This window comes from Lontra canadensis, unplaced genomic scaffold (genome assembly GCF_010015895.1).
Source record: "Lontra canadensis isolate GAN:19392208 unplaced genomic scaffold, GSC_riverotter_1.0 scaffold58, whole genome shotgun sequence".
Lineage (NCBI taxonomy): Eukaryota > Metazoa > Chordata > Mammalia > Carnivora > Mustelidae > Lontra > Lontra canadensis.
In genome coordinates, this window is record NW_022631052.1 from 10,819,076 (window position 1) to 10,839,827 (window position 20,752).

The 20,752-nt window shown below is 43.3% G+C and overlaps 2 protein-coding genes across 4 annotated transcripts in view; one reads left to right on the forward strand and one right to left on the reverse strand.

Annotated features, from left to right (window-relative positions):
- Nucleotides 1-6,798, reverse strand: part of CCDC92 (coiled-coil domain containing 92) — a 29,930-nt gene extending 23,132 nt beyond the window's left edge. The window contains exon 1 of the mRNA XM_032876464.1: nt 6,653-6,798. The gene's annotated coding sequence lies outside the window, so the exon portion shown is untranslated. The remainder of the gene's footprint in view (nt 1-6,652) is intronic.
- A 35-nt stretch (nt 6,799-6,833) lies between these two features.
- The window catches only part of ZNF664 (zinc finger protein 664), a 43,308-nt gene continuing 29,389 nt past the window's right edge, over nt 6,834-20,752 (forward strand). Inside the window, exons 1-2 of one of the 3 annotated variants that reach the window (XM_032876468.1) lie at nt 6,834-6,947; nt 8,092-8,228. The gene's annotated coding sequence lies outside the window, so the exon portion shown is untranslated. Of the gene's footprint in view, nt 6,948-7,363; nt 7,507-8,091; nt 8,229-8,483; nt 8,553-20,752 lie in introns of those variants that run through there. The other 2 variants (XM_032876467.1, XM_032876469.1) reach the window with 2 other exon arrangements.

Genomic DNA, 20,752 nt, shown 5'->3' on the forward strand with positions numbered 1-20,752 from the left:
CAAATTAGTTTTATTCAAATGAGGAAAATGGTTTTAATGTGAATGTTTTAGCAATTTTACCAGATGTAGAAGCTACCCACATACAAAGGCTGTCATAATGACTGTCAAAAAGGACTTCTGAAATATTCTCTGTCCAGATTTGGCACATTAAGTGTGTCTGTTTATAGCAGGAAACCACAATTCACAGGTCAGACTGTAAATAGAACTCTAATGCCCTATACAGTCACCAAGGCCTTCATTGTATCACCCAGAGTCAGAAGAGGTAGTGAATTATCAAGATGAAATTGAAAGAAATAATCTGGCAGGATTTTGCTGAAACTGGACTGAAGTGGCTGGATAGATGTCCTACCTATGGGTTATGAATACAAGAGTTTTAACCAACAAAAATCTGGGACATTCACCTAAAAAACTGAGCAGGTTCCCAAGACTTCTAGTTACCCTCCACTGGCATAATGTTAGTGTTCTGGGAGAAGCTGGGTTCTCCCAGTGGGAAGTGTTGATAAGGGGGTGTCCACGTGCTTCAGGTGCCGGTGCAGGAAGCCTGGGTGACTGGATGAACATCTGGGTTCATCAGTCCAGAGTATCATTTCAACTTTCCCATAGGGACTTGCAGTTCTGTAGGGTTAGGTCCTAATGTGCCAGGGACTCAATGGCAGCTCTGGTAGGAAGACACTGGCGCAGCCGTTTTAACAACTTCTCAATGCACTCAGTGTTCCTCCAAGGCCCAGCAACAGGTAATCTGCTTCCTGTCTGAGCTTCTGACATGGGATGATAACCTGCACAGGAATGTTTGTGGTGTCCCGAATTTCCTCTGAAAGGTACTCCACTCTACAGCCTGCTGGCAGGTAGAATTCAGTGTAGTGTTCTAGAATGAGCCAATGATTGGTCCAAACTGCTCTGGGTTCCATACTACAACCACGGATGAGACCGGAACACATCTCCAACAGACAACACTCCACCTACCTGTTTCCAAAAGGCCTCACATCTGGCTTTACTTGTTCCATCTTAGACTTTTCTCTCCTAAAAAAACAGCTTTGCCCATCTCTGAAGCAGGTCCTAATACCACAGCTTCACTATACTGATAAACCTCTGTCAAAAACTGACTTGACCACTTTCTTGATGGGAATGAACTGTTCACCTGAAACCCATCACAGGGGCTGAGAAGGCTTACTTATCCTTTCTCCCTATCAGACAAGACTGTGTTTTCCTCTCCCCTGGGGCATTGCAATAGGGCAGGTCAATGAGCAAGTAACTCATTGGCTAAACTTTCTGGTCTGGACACCAGGACTGAACAAAAGCATAAAGATGATTTGTTGCTGGAGACAAAGTCCGACCCCTCCTTGAAAGGAAGAGACCATACCTAATAACCCCTGCTATATATTTGTCTACGGGAACATAAAAGTGAACAACCAACTTTCTCACCAAAATGCAAAACAAGTATTTCTAAAAACTGCATCTGGGGGTGCCTGGCTGGCTCAGTTGCTTAAACCTCCAACTCTTGGTTTTGGCTCAGGTGATGATCTCATGGTTCATGGCATCGAGCCCTGAGTCCAGTGAAGAGGTCTGCTTGAAGATTCTCTTCCTCTGTCCGCCCCCCATGTGTTTATACTCCCTCTCAAATGAATAAATCTTGAAAAACAATAACGACAACGAAACCTGGATCTGCTCCCACATGCCACAAGCCACTGGAGGAGAAATAAAACCAGTGCCTTTCACTTGGGTTGACAGGTATGACAGTTGGAGAGAAAGGGATTAAAAGAGTCTTCTTCATTGTTCGGGGTCTGGCACAAGCCTAACCACGTACACTTGTTCATCCCTGAGGACACTGGATAAGAAGACAACAGAAAAATATGGTAATCCTGGGTTATTCTGCTATACAGTGAAGGAACTGTAACTTGGGGAACCAGTGTTTTTACGAATACTCTAAGTGTACCGAATAGATAGCCCTTTCAGGGTATAATGCCACGCACTGTGAGGCGAAATGTGCAATTTCAGGAAAAACAGAACTGTAGTAATACAGGGAACTGTAATTTGTAGCAGCAGTGTTTAAGCAACTTTACATAAGAAATGGGGCTTTTTAAAAAGGATGCCTCATAAACTGTCTTACCTACAGTGAAAAGGGGTGCATTCAGAAATAGATCGGGAAGGAAATCTGAAGAGAAGTAGCGGGTCTTACGCAGGTCTTAATTTCACATGGTAGCTGTCACCGAGGAGACAACAAAGAAACTGTAGCAGCAGAGTACTATATGACTCGAATTCCATTTATTAAAAGTGCTCTGTTGTTTCTTTTCCCCCCCTCTCCCTTACTGTCAGCTTTAAGCATTTCAGGCTTGCTTTTTTGTTTGGTGCTAACCGAAGGACTCCCACTGCTCAGTGCTGAGAATCCGGCTAGTAGAGAGAATCTTGACAGGAGTACACATATTCCCTCTTCCTTTATAGCTACAGAGAAGCAGACACTCCTTGCTTCAGAGAGCTATTTCTGATAAAATGATAAACTGGCAGGAATCGCAAAGATGTGTAACTTAGTCTGCTCACCAGTGTGGAAACCTGCATAAAGTACAAAAACTCCTGTTTTCTAGTTAACAAAGAGGCTTTTAGACAGCTCTGTGATGGCCTCAGACACTCTGGTGAGGAGCTCTAAAAGGCAACCTTTGACCTCTAAAAAGGCTGCTTTCTAACTGGGTGCCTTACTTGATAATTTGTTGACCTCGTCATAATATTTAAAGTAGCCTCTTGGATGTTTTTTTTTGAAGTACTAAGTACTCGTAAGACTTTATTTTTTGGCTGGCCAGAGGAATTTGATGTTCTTCTCTTTTTCCCTTCATGCATAAAGTATAAATAAAAATGTATTCCGTGTTTAAAGTTTGAGTCTTTGTCTTATTTAAATGATCATACCCAAATTCAGCTGGGGATAAACCGGCATGAAAAGCATGAGGCAGGGGCACCTGGATGGCTCAGTGGGTTAAGCCTCTGCTTTTGGCTTAGATCATGATCTCAGGGTCCTGGGATCGAGCCCCACATCGGGCTCTCTGCTTAGCGGGGAGCCTGCTTCCTCCTCTCTCTCTCTCTGCCTGCCTCTCCGCCTACTTGTGATACCTCTCTCTGTCAAATAAATAAATAAAATCTTTAAAAAAAATACTTAAAAAGCATTTTCTCATATGTCTAACAAGAAAAGACATGGGCCTTTTTCTTCTGTCTGGAACAAGGCCAGCCATAAAAAGTTCCTGATACATAGTAGGCACACATGTTTTAACTAAGATTAATTACATCTACTGGATTGGATATCTTTAAAAGTCAATGACTAGGTGCCTCTATATGCTTCATATGTTTGACTCAGATTCACATTCCAGACTAGTTAAGTAGGTGCTAGCTTAATAACACCAATTTTCACATCTCCAGCTTTGATGTTTAAACCTGCAGAGAAGTGAATGTGTCCTAATTGTCTTCAGATATTTAAGGTTTGTCATGTAGCAAAGGGAGTGTTATGTATTTAGAGTAATTCCCAAGTACAGAAGAGGCCAAGTAGTATTTAGAGGAAGACAGACTTCACTTTGACATAAAAGCAGAAGTTGCTTATGATTAGAACCTCCAGCAGTGGAAACAAGGCGCTGTTCCTTCCCCCACAGAGTTTCCAGATAAGCCTGTTCCCCAACAGAGCAGGAATGGCTATTAGGAGTATCACATGGGGTGTGGGAGAGGCCTTCTGAGATGGGTGTTTAGGAATTCCAGTGGCAGTGAATTGAAGGGCTTTGTGGCTTTTTTTGTTTTGTTTTTCTAATGCTGGCTTCAGAGATACTGCTGTAGGCATAAGGACTCCCCAGAATGTGCCTGAACTCTTGGAAGATTTCTACCGGGGTAGAGGCCAGCCTGGTATCAGAGGTGATTTTAATCCTACTTTGCTCTTGTATGGGGCTTTACAGGTCATACAGCACTCTCACATTCAAAAGATTTTTAAAAGACTCTTTTTAATTATATGTGAGTTGTATTTCTTCCTTTGGCTTTTATTTTCTACAATAAACATTTAATTAAGAGGAAAATTACCCATTTCTATGAAGGCAAGCAGAAGAATGTTTTTTAAAGCTCTTTTTAAAAATGGGATGATGTCAGTCATTCTTTTCAGAGTCAGCAGGTTGTGAAGGTGAATAGATTTTCTTCTTAGCTGAAATTATTTTTTTAAAGATACTGATTAAGGGCTGATTTTTGTGCTTGCTCTGCATTTTAGTTTCTGTTTATTTCATTACTCAAACATGACTCAAATTTCACAGCAAAAAAAAAAAAAAAAATCCAGTCATATCCACCTACAGTAAATTGCATTGGATATGTCAGTGTTTTTAAATATGTGTTGGCAGCTGAAGGTAAAACACAGCTGAAAGAAATACAATTACAATGTACTGAAAAGATTAGGTGAATTGGAGCTTTGTGTCTGAAGAAGAAAAAGATGTGTCCTATTTGTGCTAAATCAATCCTGGAAATGATAATTTGTCAACAATAGGATGATCTATCCATAGTAAGAAGGATTAGGCGGCTGTTGACTCTAAGTCACGTTACATGTTTTAAATGGGTTGGTGGGGTTAGGACTGTCTGTAGCCAAGGGGCAGAGCAGAGCTTCCTGTGAACAGCAGAGCACCCAAACAAATGTTCTCTGTATAAGGATTTAAGGGGAGCATAATGGTAACAGGACGATTGAATTAAAACAGCATCTGACCCCTCCAGTTGAGGAAGAAGTTAGAAGGAAAACCAATCCTGAATTAATGTATATGTGTGCTTACTCTTTCAGAAACGTGTAGTTTCCTCTCTTTTGTTCTTTTTTTTAAGATTTTATTTATTTATTTGAGAGAGAGAGAGAGAGCATGAGAAGGGAGACATCAGAGGGAGAAGCAGACTCCCTGCTGAGCTGGGAGCCCAACATGGGCTCAATGCCAGGACCCTGGGATCATGACCTGAGCCGAAGGCAGAGGCTTTAACCCACTGAGCCACCCAGGTGCCCCTTAAGTATTTCTTAAAAGCATCAACGTTAACATCAGTACTGCTGCAAATGTTCTCTGCCAATTAAGTAATGACATTAAAATGAATTTATCCAATGAATCACAGATGAAAGAGTTAAGAACCCAAGTGATCTTCCATTGCAAGCAAAAGGATTCACTTAAAAAAAAAAAAAAAGAATTAACAATATTTTCCAAGAAGCCCGTTAAACTGATGTATTTACATGTACTACAATAAAAATCTGATACATACAAATAATTGTTTTGTATCTCAGATTTTAAATCTACCTAAACTAAATTTACTGAGTAATTATGACGCAGAGACACAAAAACTATTTTAAGGTTTTTCAATAGTGTGTATATGTAAACACACATACATATATACATAAGTATATATACATACCACAAGTATTAATACCTTTCCCCAAAAATATTTCATAGAAGATGAACATTTAGCCAAAAGAAATAAATTTAAAACACCTTTGGGGATAAAAGTCATTTTGAATGTTAGCATCTTTTTCCTTACAATTCAACGGGAAGAAAATGCAGGCACGTTCTTGACAGTGCAAAAAAAAATCATTTAATAAAATAATAACAATGTTCTTTATATATATCTCATACTTAAAAATCTGATTAAAGAAGACCCAGCAATTCTAGCTTTACCACTCTTACAGGTAGGTTTCTGGAAATGCGTAATGTATTAAAGCAATACAGCCTCGGAGCTTGTATTTTGTAATAAGACTTATTACCGCAACCTAAATTTCGGAGCGCGACTCTATTTCCTCTTAGGTCACCTCATTTTCAATCGTTGGAATAGATCATACCGCTAAATATCAAAGTGTGAATTTAAGCAATACAGGTCAGCATGAACACGCAAGTTAGATAAACTGGAGTAACTCGCTGTAGCAGACAGCAGCTCTGTAGTCAAGCCCGCGGCTCTGCTGCATATTTGCATTATGCTCAATTTCATGAATTCTAAGCAAATCGTTATTTAGGGTCATCTAAAGCCCACACCAAAGCTTCAGTAAAGGGCTGTAAGGTAGAGTACTTACGTAAAGGGTTATTAGGACAGGAGACAACGCAACTTATCATCGGGGAGGGTCTCTAACGTACAGAGGATGGTAAAACGCATTTAAAAAGGAGATTTGGATGAAGAGGGCCGCCTCCCCACAGCATCCCAGACAAAGCACCGCCAGGCCCTCGGGCGCTCCTGGTGCACCTGCAATGCGGATCCCTCACCCTACAAACCCACCCCAGGGATGGTCGGAGCAGCCCCTGGGCTGGCCGCTCCTGCCCCTCGGACTGGCTTGGGTGCGCGGTGCGGACGGTCCGCAGCCTGGACTGGAGCCCTGGCAACGGCACCCCCTCCCCATAACCGGCTGGAAAACGCTGCGGGGTCGCTGCGCCTCACTTCTGCCCTCCTTTCCACCTTTTCTTGTCTCTCCCCCGCCACCGCTGTTTCCTCAAGGGGACACCCTTCCCCACAGCCGAGTGCCCTGGGGGTGAGACGCGAGGACCCCCACCCGCTGCAGAGAGGGCTTTTAAAACAGCCCAAAATAAATTCCTGTCCCGACAGGTGCCCCCTCCCCCGCCGGCGCCCGCAGCGCTTCCCCAGAGGTACCGCCAGGTGAGCGGGGCTGGACTCGGTCACACCTCGGGCCCCGCCTTACCTGCGGGCGCGGCCGTCGCGGTCCTTCAGGCGGCTCCCCCCCTCGGCGCGGTCCTCCCGGCGGGCGGCTGCGGGGGCTGGCGGCCCATGGGCGGGGCGGCGGGCGGGGCTGGCTCCCGGCTCCGGCCCTGCCCCGGCCCGGCGGCCGAGGGAGGTCAGTGGGCGCCGCCCGCCGAACGCATCTCGCCGGCTCCCACCCGAGCGCTCGCCGCGGTGCACGCTGGGAGCGGGGGCCGGGGCGGCGAGGCCAGGCCGCGCAGACCGGGCGGACGGCTGAGGCGCCGGGGCGGCGGCGGGTCTGTCTGAGGGGCAGGACGGGGGAGGACGCTCGATACTCACTTTACTGGGAGGGGGCGACGCCCCCCCACCCCCAGCTGTGGCAGGGCAGGGGACTGGACCGAGGGAAAGGGAGGGTCTGGCCGGTGGGACGCAGGCGCAGAGCTCAGGTGCGGCCGCACTGCGGTTGCCCAGGGTAACGCGGGCCCGGGTGGGGCGGGGAAGGAGGAGCGAGCAAGCGAGCGGGAGCGCGCGCGCAGGGCCGGGGGGCTGGGGGGGTACCCGGGACCCGCCTGGGATTGGGGGGAGGGCGCGCGCGGGCGGCCGACGGGGGGGGGGGGGGGGGGGGGGGGGGGGTTGGTGCCGGGGCGAGGGCCGGACGGCGCGCATGCGTGCGGCCCCCGCTCCCCTGGGGCTTGTCGGCCCCGTGCGTGCGCACGCGCGCTGTCCCCCGGAGGCGTCTGGGTGTGCGGAGCGCGCGCGCGCGGCTCGGAGGCGCACCTGTGAGGTGTCCCTTGAGGAGAGGGAGGGTGGGTGCGCAGAGCCCGCGGCCTGGGGCGCTTCAACCCCTCACTTGGAGTGAGTTGTCGGGCGGCCGGGCTGCAGTCTCTCTATTTCTTTTCGGGAACGAGGCGGAGGCGGGGGGCGAAAGGGGAGCGGGCTCGGGGTTGGAAGGAGGATGAGTGGGTTAAAGAAAAGAAAAACAACCCATCACTTAGGATGGGCCTCGCGCGGGGGCCGGCCCTTGGGCGTCGGTGGGGAAGGTCAGAGCGGCCCCCCGCAGCCCGGCGGCCCGGCGGGCACCGGGCAAGGCCCCACGGAGGGCAGCCTGGCCTCGGGCCTCGGCCGGCCGGCGCGGGCCCGCAGTGCCGGGAGCGGGGCGCGGGGGTCACAGATGGCGGCCGGGTGCGCGGCGAGGGATGGGCAGCGGCAGGGGCGAGGCCGGGCGGAGGCCCCCCGGGAGCCGGACTCCGGAGCCGGGCTCCATTGTTGTTGGAGCCGAGGGAAGGGGGAGCGAAACCGCTTTAGAAGCCCGTGAAGCCGCGCCTTGGAGCCTTTCCAGGCGGGTCCCCGGAGAGGCGGTAATGGCCGCGCCGTGGGAGCAGGGAGCCGGGCTGTGCCGCGGAGAAGCCCGGCTGCATGGTGTGGTGTTGTGTTTTTTAGAGCGCCCTGCGTCCCAGCAGAGCCCGCCGAGCATCCTACTCCGGTGATGAGGAACCCTTCGCGCACCCAGCGCAGAACGCCGCTGCCGCTGGACGCCTCCATTGTTTGACCACAACAAGGGCCGGATTCTCACCCAGGTAAACTGGATGGCCGCGCAGCCGGGCTCCCTCTCCACTCCCACACCCAAAGGAATCCTCTCCTCTTTCAGGACTCGACTGCAGTTTGCTTACTGTCCCCCGCTTCCGATTAACTCGCTATATCCACCTCCCAGACCTTTTCCCATCTGGATGACTCTTCCCGCATCTCTCTGCCAAGTCACCTCTCATTTCCCTCAAAACTCGGCTCCTTTGTGAAACCTTCCTGGCCGAACTCTAACAACTCGATCTCTCTAGGAGGAGCTTGCTCCGTACTCTTCCAGTGGCTGGTTTGTTGGCTGGTTGTCTTACTGCAACAAAGACTAGGTATTAAAAAATAATTTAAGTTACTGCTTTTTTAAAGGGACGTTTTTGCGACCTTTAAGTGGCTTATTGTTTTAACAGGATTGTGCCGGGTTTTTTGTTGTTGTTGTTCTTGTTGTTGATATGTTTTGTCTTCTCTTTTAGAGAGGCCCCGACTTCCTTTATAGTTGCAGAGCTTTTAGAACAGAAAAATGACCTGTCTGTTCAATCCATAGGTTAATTTAAATTTTAAAAGATTAGTTTTAAATAGGTAGAGTAACTAATTTTCTTGGTAAAAACTAAAACATCCCAGACACGTCTGAGGTCTTTCTCTGCCAACCCCTGCCTCCAGAGATGATAACTATTACATGTTCCATATGTATCTTTCTAGATCTTATAAAATGTTTCCCCGTGTGTGTACTTGCATTATCTTTGACCATTTTAACAAGTACTAGTGCACTCTTATCTTTCAGTTTCAGCATGTAATGCCTTAACTGGTGTTGGAGAACTGCTGCATCATGTTCCATAGTTTGGGTATCCCCTAGTTAATTTAGCTATTTCCCAGATTGGTGGCAATTTAAATTTTAACTTTATATTTAAAGCAGCTCTTTGGGTGGTGGTTCTCTGGTGAAATGAAATTTCAGTTGAAGGGAGCCTAAATCTACACTAATTACAGACGCAGGCCTCTAGGATGGAAGTTCTCTTTGGTTAGGACTTTTACATGTGGGACCGCTACCCCTCCCCCAATGTAATTATGACTCTAGTACTTTCCAGTCCTTTGACCTTGAGGAGGACAGTCAGTCTAAGCCTCAGTTTTCTTTTCTATAAATGCTGATAATACCTGCTCTGTCTACTCCACAGAGTTCAGTGGTATGAGGTTTTCACGTGAAAGTGCTTTGCAGAATGTAAAGAAGTATATAAATACTGGTTTTATTAGCTTTTGTGATCCTAAAGGACTTTTTATTTGCAATGTAATTTATACTTTTTTTTGACCACATGTGTCTGTTACAGTATAATAGAGATCACCAACTTTGAATGCTTTTAATTTGTGATTTTGCTTTAATTTTTATCAAGGACCATTAATATGTTAGACTTCTTAAAGAGTATTCGACAAAGCACGTTTTTCCTAGTGCTTTACATACTTTAGAAAATAAGACAAAATAGTGGAGTGTGAATAAAGTATCAGTGAAGTGAATGCTACATAAAACAAAACTCATATTTAAACAGAACATTTCCTAATGATCTAATTTAAGTATGTGTTTTCCTTTGGCAGCATCAGATTCAGGTTAGCTGTTATGTCCTTGGGGTAAAATGTTTTCTTAATGAATTTGCAGACAGTATCAAAAAGAGTCTTAACAGTTTAAATATTGATTGATATAAAGGGTGTTCTTTTAAGATGTAAGAGATACAGTTAAGGGTTTTTTAGGTGTTTTTATTTCATTCAAATACATATGAATGCTTGTGGTGTGGCCAACATAATCAATTTGTCCATGTTCTCTTAAAAGTTATAATCTATGGAGGTGGAGGGAACCAGAAATGATACAATCCTACAACTGCATGTATAATCACAAACGGTATCTGTTAGGAAAGTTAAGTAGTACTGGTTATAAGAGAGTATAAAAAGGAGAGCAAATTTTAGATTGTGAAAAGGCGGCCCAGGAAAGACTTTATATATATATATATATTTTTTTTTTCCTTTTCCTTTTCCTTTCTTTCTTTTTTTTTTTTTTCAAAAATAAGATTTGAGCTGAGATCTGAAGGGTGAGTAGGTGTTAGCGTAGAATGATGGGGGATAATTTTCCAGGCAGGGTAATGGCATGTGGGAAGGCCCTGAAGGGAGAGAGAGCTTTGCCCATTCCAGGAACTGAAAGAATGATTTGTGGATAGATTCTGGTGGGTGAGAGGGAAGTGTGGCTAGGCAGGGGGCCAGATCATGTAGGGTCTTGTAGGACAGGTTAAGGATGTTTTATTTTATTCTCAGTGAAATGGGAAACCATTGCAAGCATTGGATCTGAAGCAGGAGAATGACATAATCAGATTTGCATTTTTAAACAGCCACTCCAGCTGCTGCATGCAGAATGTGGGGGTGGTGGTGGGAGAGTAGAAGTAGGGGAGACTAGGTAGGCCATTTCAGAAGTCTGGAAGAGAGGTATCTTTTCCTTGGAGTTCACATTGAATTCAAACTGCTACCTAAACTACAGACAAAATAGATACTTGATTTTTAAAAAATTCCTTGTTTCTTAGTTTAAAAAGTAGGTGTTTTTTTGTGCCAAAGTACACATAAATATTAAGCTAATTATTCACAATATACTTAAGAGAAAGTTATCAGAGTCAAATTAAAAATTGGGATATTATTTAACATTGCTTTTGTAAGTTTTATTAAAGTAGTAATACATGAAATTTGAGGTAAGGATCTAAAATTAGAATAAGCGAAGTATTTGTAGATGCCATTGGCTACAAAAATGAGAATAACAAACTATTATACAAAGAAAAATTGAGTAAGTGACTGGGTACACAATGCATATATAAAATTCATAACTTTCTGAATACCAGAAATAACCTGCATAAACTAAAATGGAAAAAAGAAAAAAACCAACCAAAAAATAGGCTCTGATCACAATGCAGAAATACATAAAACATGTTAAGTACAGCTTTATTGAGACAAGTGCAGTCTGCATGGAGGACCCTATAAATGATCCTGAAAGATAAGAATGTCTTAAATGAAAAACCGTATTCCTGGATGTGATGTTTAGACATTATAAAGCTATCCGTGTGGGAAGAACTGGACAGAATAATTATGAGTAATGAGGTGGTACAAATCCTTTGTGATAATTAAACATGTTATAGAGCCCCATTCAAAACAGTGTTATGCTGGCTTTACAATATCTGTATGGGTCTCTAGAGCCTATTCAGCACCCCAAAAATATATATGGGAATATAGTAAATGATAAATCAGCATGAATGCCCCCTAAATCATAAAGAAAATGTGGAAGTAGATATTAAACATCTGGAAGAGAGGGTTCTGTGTGTTGAGGTAGACAGAGCAAAGACTTTGCAATCAGACCTGAACTAGAATCTTCTAAGTGAGGAAGATAATACCTGCTGTGCAGGTGTTGTGAGGGGAAGAGGTCTAGATCCTGGCACTTCTCGGGTGTTCGGATCTGTTATTAGTTAAAAAAATCAATGTATTAGACTACAAAAAAATTTTAAAACTTCTTAAAGAGAGGGAAAACAAAACCCTAAGATTAGAAGCCAGACCACAAAGTAGGAAAATATTTGTGACAAACGTTAAGTGAAGGCTTAATATCTTAAGCATGTAAGGAACTCAGATCAATGAGGAAAATAAGAAAAGTCCACACACAAGTGGTTACAGGATGTGGACAGACAGTTCACTGGAAAGAGCTATAATTTGTTAAAACGTGTGCAAATATGTCTGCTGTCACTAATAATCAAATAGTTTGTAATTACTCCTCCAGAAAGGTTAGATTTGATTCTCAAGAGCAACAGAACTAGAAGATGTTTAAAAATGAAACAAATGCCGAAAAGCTTTATAAAGAAAAATCTTTACCTGAACAGTTTAAAAGCTAACCTGAATAAATGGGCAGGCATACATGTTACTGGAGGGGAAAGCATTATTGTAAACATTGAAATATTCTACAAATTAAACTGTAAATTTAATGTAGTTTCACATAAAATCCACGTGAGAGTTATTTTTGGACACTTGATTAATTGCTTCTAAAATTCATCTGGAGGAGGAAATGTGCTAGAATGGTCAAGAAATTTTTCAGATGGAAAAATAGTGATGGAAGATTTGCCATACCAGATCTTAAAACATACTGTAATGCTGCACTGATATAAATGGTGAGCACAAGCATAGATAAATTATTGCACGGAAGGGTAGAATCCAGTAACAGACCCATTTATATATAGGAATTTAGGATTGAATAAAGTTGGCATTTTGAATACAGTTGGGAATTGATTATTCAATATACTGTGCAGGGATAAATGACTGGGAAGAAAGATTTTACTTCTACACATTCAAGATGAATTTTATTTGGCTCAAAGAACGAACTAAAAAACAACTCTAAAGATATTAGAATAAAAGGGAATTATGCGGGAGACTATATTATGTTGGAAAATCTGATTTTTTTTGTAGACCACTAAGGTAAGACAAAGACCCAAAATCATAAGGAAAGGAGTGATAAATTTGAATCATTATCAAAGTTGACGTTTCTGTGTGACAAAAGACATTTCAAGGTGACAGGAAAAAAATTTGTAACATGTTTAAAGAGTTAAAGAATAACAGAATTGATACAATTAAGAAATGAATGGAGGATAGGAGTAGTTCTCAAAGAAGTGAGAGTCAAAGCAGTGAAGAGGGTTTCAATGTCACTTGTGATTAGGGAAATGAGAATTAAAACAACCAGATTTTTTCAGTGGGGGCTATCATGCAAAATTTAAAAGATAGTGAAGGGTGTGGAGGAAAAGGCACCTAATACATTGTTGGGAACACAAAATTGGATCTACCTTTTCAAATAACAATTTGGCAGAGCCTATAAAAAATTTTAAAAACATGCTTTGATCTAACAGATTCTCCTCAAGGAATCTATAATATTCCCACAAGAGAACATAAGTTAGTATGTGCAAAGTCTGTTGTAGCATCATTTATAATAAAAAATGGGAGATAACCACAAATAAATTTTGGTATCTGTATACTATGGAACGTTATGTAGCTTTTAAAAAGAGAGGTAGATTTGTAAGTATTGACATAGCCTGGATGGTTGCCTGGAATATATTGTTGAGTCAAAACAAATTTAATTCCATCTTTTTTGTAAGATAAAAAAACCCAAAAGATTCTTGTGTGTATGTTCTGAATAAAAATAGAAAAAGTCTAGAAAGATACATGGAAAATATTTAATTGTGACTTAAGGAAAAACAAGAGAGACCGATTTTTTATTTCACATATTTTTGAGTTTCACTTTTTTTACAATGAGTATTTACTTTTGTGATTGAGATGTTACAAATTCTTATCAATTTAATAAAGGCCTACATTTAGACTAAAAAATTACCATACTGAGGAGGACGTGGGGAAAATGTCATACTATTTTGTTACATTGGCCATGTGTATAAAGAGCCTTGAAAAGTATTCATATTCTTTGATGTAGCAACTGATCTAGGAACTGATCAAAGGCATATTTTTAAGAGTTATTTTTTAGGGTGCTTTTGGAGAATGATTAAATTATGGTATGTCCACTGGATAATATATAGTTGTTAAAATGTTTATGAAGAAAATGTATTAAAATGCTTATGACAGTGTTAAGTGGGAGAAAATCAGAATACAAAATTGCATATGTGACGTGATTCCAACTCTTGATCAAAGATCCCAGTAACCCTCCACAAAAACCTATGATGGAGAAGTGTCTAGAAGAAATTAGATGAAAATCTTAAAAATTATGGACTTTGGGTGATAGGGCATTGTGATTTAAACCTTTTTACTTTTTTATATTTTCTAAAATTATTTGTATTAACATTTATATTGGAATATTTACTTTTAAAAGTATATATAGGACGTACGTTAGTTGTGTGGTTAATAGGTATGTGTGCTTTTAGAAATAGGCAAGCCCTATCATATGTTAAAGCATACTCTAAAATGTACTCTAAAAACTAATATTTGAACATTTTTGAGTGATGCATTTGGAATAAATTTGAATGAATTTTGCTGCTTTCAGTATTTGGAGGAAAATTGGTTTTAGCAATATGCACAATAAAAGTAGTTCTCATTTTCTAATATTCTGTCTGTAAAATAAATGCAGAAACTTGAACATGGGCCGTGGGATTTCTTTTCTTGCTAACTCCCTGTGTTTTGAATGCACAGATTTGGTCATGGAGCAAGTTGTATTTTCCTGAGTCTTTCAGGATGAGGAGGGCTTAGCCAGCTGGACCACAGGCAGAAGCATTGAGAGTATGGCTACGGTGCAAAGCCTGCAGAGTGGAGCTCAGGGTACCTGGGAACATGCAGTGTAGGCGAGGTTATCATCGGGGCATGTGGGTTCAAGTGTTACTGTGGACCTGCAGTAGGTGGTGTGGATGTGGAGGAACATGTGCTTTAGTGGACAAATCCAAGTAAGTGTGATAGAAGAGATGCATTACAGGACACGTAAGGGCTCTGGGAACACATGGAAAGACCTCGCACATAATCCAAATTTGAGTGTAGGGGTGAAAGTGAGGGATTGCTTCCTAGAGAAAGTGATATGTGAGGTGGGCCCTGAAGGTAAACAAAGGGAACAGTTAGTCTAAAGGCCTGGAGGTAAAAGGAGTTTGGGGAGGAGAGCATAGTAGTCAAGGCATAGTAGCAGTTAAGACCTGGGGAGTTCAAAGATGTTTGGTTTGGCTGGAGCTAGAATTGGAGTGGGTAGCGGTGAGAGACGAACCAAGAGAGATAAGAAGGAGTTAACATTGTTCAAAGTTTAAAAACCACATGAGTAAATGTGGAAATTACACTGAAAGTTAATGGGACCCTTTGAAGAACTTTAAGCTGGGTAATAGCAATCCCTTTTACATTTTAGAAAGATTACATTGTGGATAGTGGATTAGAGGGAGGCAAGACTGGAGGCTTTTATAGGAGAAGATGACAGAGGCCCGTATTACAGCTGAGACAGCATAGGTAGGGAGAATAAATTCAGGAGACACTGAGGAGATAAAGTAGACAGGACTTCATGAGGTGGAGGAGGGTGACTGATCACCAGGTTTCTGGCTCAGGCAGCTGAGGGTCTGGTGGACCCATTTCCTGTAGTTGGGAGTGTAGTTGGCTTTGGTGAAGAGATGACAGATTGGGTTTTGGACATGCTGAGTGTAAAAGGCTTATAGGACAGGTGTGTAGTTCCTGAGGAGGATTTTATGCTGCATGTATATGCTTTGTTATATGAATGACTGGGCACTGTGCACAAGTTCATTATTAAAATCAGTGTTTCTATGTGGTAAAAATTTTTTTGGAGTATAATTATAGAGTTATAAGTGGTTTAAGATTAGGAAATATGTGTCTGGGTTAGACTGGACCGTTGATGCCTGTTATATGGAGTTATAAAAGATTGCACGACCCTAACTTTGGGTAATACTGTAATTGTCTTTTGGACTAGACTCTGCCAGTCTGAGCAGGTGGTGGTTTCTCTGAAGAGTGTTAGTGCTCGTGTTGTCAGTACATGACTGACTGGAGTGCCTTCTGTTGATGTTGACAAACTGGTCCTTTCCACGTGGAGGCAGGCCAGCACCTACGGGGGGCAGACACCCAGCTGGAAGTGCTCACCTCACCATTAGAAGTTGTCTTGGTCCATTCAGGCTGCTATAACAAACCTAGCCCAGATTGGGTAGATAGAACAACACACATTTGTTTCTGGCAGTTCTGGAAGTTGGAAGTCCAAGATCAAGGTCTGGCAGATTCAGTGTCTGGTTGAGGGCCCACTTCCTCCTTCACAGGTGACCATCCTCTCCCTGTGTCCTTGCATGGCAGAAGGAGCGAGGGCGGAGTAGGGTCTCATAAAAGGGCACTAATCTAATCATGAGGGCTCCATGCTCGTGAGCCAGTCACCTTCCAAAGGCCCCACTTCTAATACCATCACATTGGCTATTGGGTTTCAGTATATGAATTTGGGGTGGTGGTGCACGCATTTAGTCTACAGCCGAAGTGTGGAAGAGGACCTGAGAATCATTCACAGTGTGCTTGCCGTGTGGCTGGTACGGCAGCCACGGGAGCGGGTGAGAACCTGTGGGGCAGACTGAGAAGCAGCTCAAAGCAGAGCTGCAGTGTGGGGGCATTGAAGGAAAAGGTAGTGGAGAATGAGCCTACAGAAGAAGTTATTAGAGAGGAAGGAGCATGTCTTCATCAGAGACCATTTGGTGGTTTAAAAAACCCATTTGAAATGGCCTAAGTGAAGGGGGATTTCTGAGGAGGTCTCTATGTCATCCAAGGTGGTTTCTTGGCTGGAGCCCACTAGTTCTGGAAAGTTGACAGGAGTCAGTGCAGCTGCTGTGAACCCCTGCCAGTTCACAGACCCAGCCTTTCCACTTCCCAGTTCTAAATTCTCAGGAGAGAATCTGAGAGTTCACTGTTCACTGTCACAGGGCCAGCGGAGCTGATTTGCCTCGTTGTGTACCTGAGTCTGGGGGGCTGGCCGGGCAGTGGGTACAGAGGGAACTCGTGGGAGTGCAGAATCCTGGCAGCTGAGGAGGAAGTTCCAGAATGGGCGAGAACAGTCATTTTAAATGGCTCAGAGATATGATGAAGGGATAACGGGTGAAACTAGGTTTGACAAGTTGAAGTCATTTAGTCTAGGTTTAAAGAATTACTACAACTAATCCTAGAAGACGCACAAGATGGGTAACCAGTGTCTATGGTCAGTTTAGTTTGTACAGAAATTGGAGGAAAAGAGATTTAAAAAAAATGAAATTAATTTTGGAGTTTTGTCAGAAGCATCTAAAGTTTAATATTAAAAAGCAGTAATTTTTTATTGCTTTGCACTGCAGTTCCACTAAAGCCTTTCTAAGCCTTTATTCCAACTCTGGAATTTGCAGTGTCTCTCACGTCACCTGATACGCCTTAAGAAATTCAGTAAAGCTATTCTAGAGCTCATTTATTTTTCATATCCCGCAAGTTCATAAAATAATCATAGCTTATTTCCACATCTTATTTTGCAGTGCCTACCATGCTATTGTCACGGAGCTTTTGGCCCTTCTTATGGCCAGAGCAAACCGTCCCAAAGATTATAAATTCTGCCTGTTAGGTAAATGATAAAACAATTCATAAAAAAATCTGAACCCTTTTTATTTCTGTGAGTAAACTCCATTATGTCCCTCTGGCTTTCAGATTATTTTTAGGTGTCCCTTTCAAACATGTTAGGATTAAGGTTGATAGGATTTAAGAATATTTCACTGATTCATTATTACTTGGCATCGGCTAGCAAACATGTCAGGTTTCCCAATTAACCAATATTCAGTATTACTGCATCTCTATGTTAGGGATAGAATTAGACCCGTGCGATAAGCCTCCAGCTCACAGAATCAGGGAACCTGCAGGTTGTACAAGTCTTCATGATGTTTGGCATCTCGTTAGAGGTAGTCATTATCCACTGGGAGATTCACTTTGGGTTCTAATACCTTTGTGCAAATATCCATGAACGTTTCTGAGCAAGTGTTTGGGTGCCCTCTGGAGGCATTATGAACGGTTAAAACCTATACTCCTAAAAAGGTTTTCTCAAACGGCCCCAGTGGAGTACCAGTGGTCTAGATGGTTGAATTGGGGTGAATATAAATCGGGAGCACAGAAGAGCTGAGATGGAGCCCATAGGAATACCAGTATTTATGGAGGAGCAGGACCTCTCCAGGCTGACTGAGTGTAAGGGTTATGTGGCAAGAGTAGAACCCAGAGGCAGAAGGGAGCCAAACAAGTGTGGTTGGTGGTGTTCAGTGAGGTAAAGAATTACAGATGCCCTTGAGTTTGGCCAAGAGGAACTTGAGTGGTGTGGTGGTGTGGCAGTGGGTTGAGGAATGAATGGGAAGTGAAGTTGTAGAAATCAAGAAAATAAGGCTTTAAGATGTTTCCATAGGAAAATGGGGGAGAAAGAGTATGTGACAGCTAAAGAAGGTGTGGGATTAATACTGGTTTTCCTTAAGATAGAAGAGACTTTGCATTGCATTTAAATAATGGAGGAAAAACAAGCAGAGGGAAGACAAAGTTGAAAGATGTATAGGGATTGGGAAGAGGAGAGAGCTGGCTTTAAAGTTATTAGCCTGAGATAGTTGTTGAGGGAGGACGTTGCTTTTTTTTTTCTTTTTAAGATTTTATTTATTTATTTGACAGATCACAAGTAGACGGAGAGGCAGGCTGAGAGAGGAGAGGGGGGAAGCAGGCTCCCTGCTGAGCAGAGAGCCGGATTCGGGACTCGATCCCAGGACCCTGAGATCATGACCTGAGCCGAAGGCAGCAGCTTAACCCACTGGGCAACCCAGGCGCCCAGGACGTTGCCTTTTATAGGGATTTGGAAGGTGGCAAATCATTTTTAATTCTTTGTGGGGTGATAGGGAAATATTCCTTAGTGGGAAATACATATAGGCCCTAGAAGACAGGACTGGTCCAAGAGAATGTGGAATTATCATGGAAATGGTCCTCAGTGAGCCCAGCAGGTGGTTGATTCAGGACACACCCTTTCTAGGATACTTGTGTTTAGCCCATCAGACTGAAAGAAACAGTCCATGCCCTCAGTAAGGCCTGAGGGGAGGTGAATGAGTGCCAGGATCGGGGACCAAAGTGACTTGTATGAACCAGGAGTCTGAATTATGAGGAGTGGCCCAGTGGTCTAACAAGGAGATCACCATTTTGAGAGCAGTTTTGTATGTAGAAGTAGTGTAGCCTTAGGTGGGGTGGGGCAGAAAGGGAAAGGAGGGTGCCCAGGAGTGGAGACAAAATGTTAGATGTTTGTGGGTTAGTCTGAGCAGTGGAAGTGAGAAGAGTGATCTGGGCCTAGCGCGGCAGGCCAGAGGCACTGCGGAGAGAAGATGGGGACTTTTTTGGGCACAGCCAGTTAACGGCCATAGTTACTCTAGAAAAACAGTCATACTTGGTTTTTGCTTTTACACGTATAAGATTTAAATTTTGTATAACTTATATGCCTCCACCTATTAGAAGAAAATAGCTTTGAGAACAGACTGAGAATCTAAGTGGGAGAGAGTGTTTAGGTCTGTTTGCGACCTTCAGGGGGCTCTTGTGTAAGGAGAGTCAATACATGTGACCAACTTTTGATTGATTATTCTGAAAAGTGTCAGAAGTTGAATCCTTTAAATGTGCAGGACCATTTGCAATCACGAATAACATTTTTCCATTTTTGGAAAAACTAACAGGATGGCTAACAGAGGCTTATCTTCAGTTTTATAAAATATTAAGGAAAGAAAATAGATTCCTGATATCAGAAGCATTAGAGTATGTTTAAATTCGGGAGGGAGGGTGATTTCTAAGTTCAGAGTACTGAGTTTCGAGTGGTAAGGCATTATATTTAGTCATAGGCATATACAAGGCGTAGGGTGAGTAGGTCCCAACTTAAGCCCAGACATGTCCGCTGCTGTGGGACTGGTTTGTAGACCATAGAAGGCCTCCACACTCCTCTCTGGAGGCCTTTACCATGTCATGTAGCAGACATTAAAATTGCACCCAGGTCCCACACAAAATTAGCTTTTACAGAACTGTGAGTTAAGCTTCATTTGACCAGTAGGGGACTTTAAACATTTATTAACTTTGATGTTATAATTTTCTTTTCATATTTTGGATCCAATAAATACTTTTTTCAGGCCTCAGCATTTCCATAGGCCCTTGAGATGCTCATAAGCCCTAGGGACTCTGCCGAGGGCACCTAAGGGATGAAACACCCCTGTTCTGCTGCAATGTCTAGGCACGTCTGGCAGGGTGGCCTGGCCAGGAATCTTGTTTGTTGAAGGCACCCAACTGCCCTCTGGGGAAAATCCATCCTCAGGGGAGCTGAAGTAGCTGTTTCAAGTTAGCTGTTTTTTGTTGCAAGGAACAGAGATCCATTCAGACCATTTTGTAAAACATGGTTCAAAGACGCACCTGGACTGAAAACCTCAGGAACTCTGGCATCTCAGAGACAAGCCATGGTCTTTCCCATGGACAGTGGTTCCTCGCAAGGTGGCTCTCTTTGCTTTGTCTTTTCCCTCTTGCTGCATCTGGCTTATTTTTCCCTTCTCCCTCAGTCTTTTCTCTGGCTCAGAGAGATTCTGTTTCCTCATGACCTCTCTGGTTCCTGTGTACTTCGTGACCGTTCAGCTGTACCTCATGGCTAATCACCTTATTCTCAGAATTTAGCTTCCTGAGAAAGAGGTTGGGAATCTGACTTGGTTGTTGCTTTTATTGTTGTAAGCCACATCAGAGGTCACTGTTAAGCTCTTGGGTCAGGTGTCTGAACTTGGTCTAAGAGGCCATGGAGAGGTGAAGAGGAGTGGTCGTGGGGTCCACTGCAGCCTGGGCCTTCCCTGAAAGCCAAGACCGTTCCTGTTGGCAGGGTTGGCAGGCTCATAGACACCATGATTGGCATGGGTAGTTCAGTAAGGAAGAAAAAACCTGGCTTAATATCAAAACCATTTGAAATTCTTCCTGCCCTTCAAAGCCCTGTTAATAGCCTTCATTCTAAGTCAACCCTTTGTTTCCATAGAAAAACTAAAAT